Below are 6016 nucleotides of genomic sequence, written 5' to 3'. Positions count from 1 at the left end.
TATATAAGACTCCTCTTTTATACTCCCATGAGTATGTACTCCCACCCTATTAAATGGCCCAATAATTAAAATATTAGCAAATTGTGTTGCATGCGCAAACAACTTCCAAGGTTATAAGTAACAGGTGCATGTTATCCAATGGAAAGTCTGTTTCCTTTGCGGGGGAAAGTCTGATTTTGTTACGGAGGTGAGATGGCACTTGGAACGCAAGTAGTATATACCCTTAATTTATTTAAGGAACTTTAGTATATACCCTTTATACATCTTGAGATTGGGAATGAAGCGTGTAAAAAAAGATACAGACCTTTTTCATCTACATCATGCTAGCAGTATATACCTCATATGTGTTTTAATATATTTCAAATTGGTGGTGGATGTATATACCCAACTACATGCCAGGCATATACCTGTTTTCTTTTTTTTGTAAATAGGTCTGTACTGCCTTTTTCAGTAGTATATGCTGAACTTTTTGAAGGAGTATATACCAACGAAATTCAAGAAGTATACACTGCCAATTTTTTTAAGGTGTATATACCAACAAATACTCAAGGAGTATATATTGCCATTTTTTGTGAGGAGGAGTACATACTTCATTTTTAGATAGATTTATACTTAGCTACCAAATGAGTATGCCATACTTCTATTTGAAATCAGGACTATATACTGCTTTGCAGCCAAAGGAGTATGTACTACTATTTTCGCAAAAAACAAGAGGAGTTTATACTACTACTTTGCAGCCATAGGAGTATATACGACCAGAAACAGATGGTTGGTTATACTATATGACTTGCAGCAAATTAAAGAAGTATATACTACTCCAACACAAGAGAGATATTTGTACCAGATAACAAATAAAAGATATTTGTACCAGATAACAAATAAAAGTACGCACTTGCTTTTGCATCTCCCAATTCGAGCATATATTTACAATAAAAATGAATTAGAATACAAAAGAGTATATCTTGTGACCAATCTGAATATGTTTCGCCAGATGTCAATACACACTTCCTTTCCAAAGCACAAATTTGCTGCAGTTTAATGTAAGATCTGAAAGTAAAGAAGTATGGTTGTTTTGTCAAGAACATGAGCAATAGTGAAACAAGAAGCTCGGAAACTCGTTAAACTATGAAGAGATGGTGATTGCTTCATAAATTCAGTATGTCAAAAGAGAAACAGTGCAAGTGTATTAGAACTAGAATTCCATCTAATTTACAAGATGACCTTTGCTTTGTAGCTTAAACTAGGATAGCAAAAAAAAAACTCTACGCTGTCTCACTTTTCTTCTTATGGGATAAAAAAAGCTAGAAAGAAAATGTGGTATAATTAGTTTTCTGGACAAATATGCCATGAGTATGCTCAGAAATATGAGCATGTTCATCTAAAAATAGTATATTCAGAGCTATGAGTATTATTAGTATATTCGTTACAAAGGAGCATTTTCCTTAAAAGGAGTATGTTCATTTAAAAATAAGTATATCAGATCTATGAGAATATTAATTTACAAGGACAGTACACGTCAAGTTTGTTCATCTAAACAGTTCGTGGGAAGTAACTAGCATATGTAATTCATTATGGTCTTTTTACATAGAAGTAGGAAAATCTATAGACAACTAGAAGAAAATCCTAACAAATTACCCCAGAATCATGGTGACATTCTTCTTTGATGGTCAAGGAATCGTGGTGACATTCTTCTTTTATGACCGAGGCCAGCAGTTTGCAATGCCTCTCTTGAACGCCCTGAATATGGATAAGTGGATGCATACATAGCTGAGCCCGTACGTATGTCGCCGACGGATTCATCGTAGTTGTCCGAGTTCTAGTACCCTCGGCCACCTGGAGAACCTCCATATAGGGCACAAAAAAAACTGTTTATTCTTCTCTAGGAAACGACAGAGCAGGAAAAATAATAGGTTGATCGTATGGAGACTAACCGCATGCTGCTGGCCCTTGGCTTCAAGATCCGTTGTACTGATGCATAACTCTCATCCATGTGAACTAGCGACGCGGAAGGCGACGACAAGGCCATAGATAATCACCTGGAATCCAACAGAAGGAGGATCCTCCCAAGGATCTGGTTTTACATGTCAGACTTGTAAACGAGCGCGGTCCTCGCATGCAACAGTTGTTGTTTTTCTAAATAAAAAGCTAAGCAGATTTAAGCAGCGATTTGGGCGTCTAAAAAAAGAGGCACACGTGGCACACGTGGCACTGGGAGTACGTGGCATAGGGTCGCGTTATTCGTCATCCAGGGTGAGGAATAGTTATTCTTCAACCCCTCTCTATTTTGACATCAAGGCATCGTATTTTTACGTTTCGTAATTTTTTTCTTATTTCGTACATAAAAAGAGAACGTAAGAAAATATGTACTTGCCGTAAAAAATATTTTATGTTACGTAAAATTACGAATGTATGTAAAATATATATATAATGTGAGTTTTCTGATCTTATATTTTATATTTTTGCTTTTTTATACCAAAATTTACATATTGAATCAATATGCATGTAACTATTTATATTTTAAACGTAATTTATTTAGAAAGCGATCGTAAGATTATCTCGGATGAAGAATAACTTATTTTGCATCCTGGATTATGAATAGAGAGAGAAGCATACGCGATAGCTACAGCTCTGTCTCAGTCCGTGTCATGTCAAGTAATTAGCTACAACAGCCTACAGCTCGCTTCAGGGGCGGAGCCACAGGGTGGGCCGCGGCTCACCCTGGAATTTTGGATCAGCCTATTATACATATACATTTATAACTGGGCCAGAGTTAAAAAACGGCCCAACGCACATACCGGTTGACCCACGCAGGCAAGCCCAGTCCAAGTAATGCCCTCGCATGGCACTGCTCGACCCCGACGCCCAGCCTCCTCACCAATTCATCATCGCCGTTCCTCACGACCTCGCCGCCCGTCGCTGGCCGGAACCCGCGGTCCCGCCTCTCCTTCCCGCCCGCCCTGCCGTCCGTCCCTCTGGTCCGGCCGTGCCTCCCTGCCCGTGCCCCTGCCCTGCGCGCGGTTGAGGCTGCGCCCCTGTCCTTGCCCTCCTGCAAATCCGGCGGTAGTCACTGCCGCTCAGTCACCACACCAGCCCCAGGAATACCCCAATTGTAAAGGTATCCTAATTTCTGACTTGGGGTTTGATTTTTTGTACTATGCTATCCAGTACATGAATAGATACCTAATTTTGCACTAAAATTTAATTGAGAATTTTAATGTGTTGTAAGACCATATTGATCTACATATTTCTTTGTGATATTGGTAGTTAGTTAGGGCATCTTCAACGCTAGGCGCTAAGGGCATCTACAATGCCGGGCGCTAGTGCCGGGCGCCAGGATTAGAGCAAGTACAATAAGGCCTAATCAGCATGCTATAAGGTTTGCCATGTCACTAAAATCCTATGTGGAGGAGAGAGAAAGGAAGAGAGAGAGTGGAGCACAGCCCGACTACAACACAAGCCCCGAGAATTTACAGCCCGCATGCAGCTATGCATGCTAGCTCTAGGACGCCGCTTGGATGTTTTCTCCAATCCCATGTATCCGCTGCATGCATGATTCGTAATTAAATTTGGAATGAATCCAACCTAGCAGCCAGTGTATAGCTAGCTTATTGTATGCCATACCTGTAAGATCAGCTTTTGATGACATGGATTTGCTTTAGAGCCGGCAGCGGGCGGTGCTATTAATCATGCTCTTAATAATGTGCTCAATTGGCAGTTAGAGTAACAAATCCCAGCGCCTTACCTGGCGTCGGCGCAAAGGTTGGAGGCGGGCGCTTCTCCTTTTTTTTTTCTCCAGCAGGCCTTCAGCGATGCATGTAGCGACAGGTCTTCCAACTGGTTTTGCTATTAATTAGCGACCGTCGTTAGCGCTCCCCGTTGGGTAAAAAGCGCTAAGCTGATTGTTTTTATTTTACGGTATTTATTTTGTCTTCCTAAGCGCCTACACAAGCGCTCTGCAATGGAAATGCCAACGCAGGTGCTATAAGCGGGCGCTAGGATGGATTTCCTTGCCGTTATGCTTCATTCTCTGCTGATCCTGGGATTTTCCTTGGCGTTGACGTGTGAGGTGGCACCGGACGCTCCAGTAAAATAAAATGTCTCACGTGTGGATATAAGTCATATAACGGGAGTCGGGCGCTACACAGGACGCAAAGGAAGGAACAGAAATCCACCAGGTACGTACGGATCTTGCGGTGAACTTCGATGGACGCTTCGTTAGCAGCATTGGAGGTTACATGCGCTTGTATTTTTTTTTAATTTTCCTAAGCGTCCGCAGATTGATACGAGCATTGGAGGCTGAGACTCTTACGTCGGTGCTAAGTGGTAAATTATTAATTTTTTCTTCTCAAGCGGCTGTACAAGCGCCTTCTCATTGGAAATGCCCTAAGGGTGCACGCTACGAATAATTTCCAGTCTGATCGGCAGTTACGCCCTCAATTCCTAGGGGTCTGGAGCTGCAGCGACGGAAAGAAAGGCATCGAGCGCTTGCCTCTCTTTTTTCCCACGAGATGAGGCGCGAGCATTGTTTTCCATACGTATTTAGCGCCCATGGTTAGCGCCAGCGTTGGAGCAGATAACGCTTGGGGATTTTTAAACCTTTTGCTATTTTTTTTTCTGTTTAAGCACCTAGATAAGCGCGTACTATTGTACATGCTCTTAGACTAGCCACGGTGGAAGTAACTTTAACAGTAACATCGAGTCCAACTCAGCAAATTTGCTTATGTGGCAATGAGTTAATAAGAAAAGAGATAGTTATAGTAACTTAGCTAGTTACTGTAACATCACATGTCCCAATGCAATATGAGTCTATAACCTAATAAATGAATCTTTGCATGTTACCATCCTTAAGTTACTACGCACTAGGGAGATAGTAACATACTCTAAGGATATGTGTATGTTACTAGTGTATGTTACTATTCATTGTGGTTAGTTTTACTACGTTCAATGTGATATTGGTTGTCAAAAAAAATTAGGAGTGGACCACCCTGTTCTCAGATGCTAGCTCCGCCACTGGCTCGCTTGGTCAAATTTGGTCGGGTCTACATATGAAAGTTTCTCCGGATGAGTGCATGGTTGCAGATAAAAACAACCTGCAATTCGTCGCCATCCTCGCGAAAGGATCGGAACTCCTTCCTCCATGCGCGAAGGACGCATTCTCGGGCTGAAAGTTCTCTCTCTCTGTCTCTGGAATTCGTCTACGTTCCTGGAGAGCCGCGTACCGAGGGTAGTTGCGTGACCACTGAATGGTGGCCGTATCCGGTATCTAGCTGAACGAAGCCAAAGGCAGCAGCAAGTGGCATGGACCAGGCAAAGCAGGAACCATGCATGTACACACGTCGCTAGCAGGTCCTACGCCAACGTAGTAGTACGTACTTATCCGGCCGAAGAAGAAAGCGAGGGCAAAAAATTTTGCCCTCAAAGCGAAAGTATTTCACAAACTAAACTGTTTCTGAAGGTATTTCACATCGCTGACCCTTTTGTGTAGCGTCCGACGACAAGGTGCTGCACTCTACTGTGCAACTCCTTACAGCTAGGCGCTGCACAGTGTAGTGCAACTCCTTAGAGCTAGGTGCTGCATAGTGTGACGCCTAAGTGTTAGGCGTTGCAGCGCCTTGCTGTCAAGCGCTACACATTAAAGATCGGCCGAGTGAAATACTTTCAAGAACAGTTTAGTTTATGAAATAGTTTCGATCTAAAGTTAAATTTGTGCCTTTTGCCGGAAACGAGAGGCCGGCCGAGTGGACACCTGCGTACGGTTCACACGTTCCCGGCGTACGTGCTCATGGAAAGCTAACCTGACACTGACATAAGGAGCCTTTTGTTTGAGCAAAAGGGTTACGCAGGGCAGTAACCTGACCAAACGGACTGAAAGTGTATGTATGTATCTCTACTCCTAATGACTGAGTTGATAGGATTGCGTCTACGGTTTATTTTCGTCCGGTTTATTTTCGTCTGGTTTATTTTTGTTTGATTTAATTTGGTCTCTCCCTCCATCATCATATCCTCACGTTGATTT

The sequence above is a fragment of the Triticum dicoccoides genome, chromosome 4A, assembly GCF_002162155.2.
Source record: "Triticum dicoccoides isolate Atlit2015 ecotype Zavitan chromosome 4A, WEW_v2.0, whole genome shotgun sequence".
Taxonomy (NCBI): domain Eukaryota; kingdom Viridiplantae; phylum Streptophyta; class Magnoliopsida; order Poales; family Poaceae; genus Triticum; species Triticum dicoccoides.
This window is presented reverse-complemented; position numbering follows the sequence as displayed.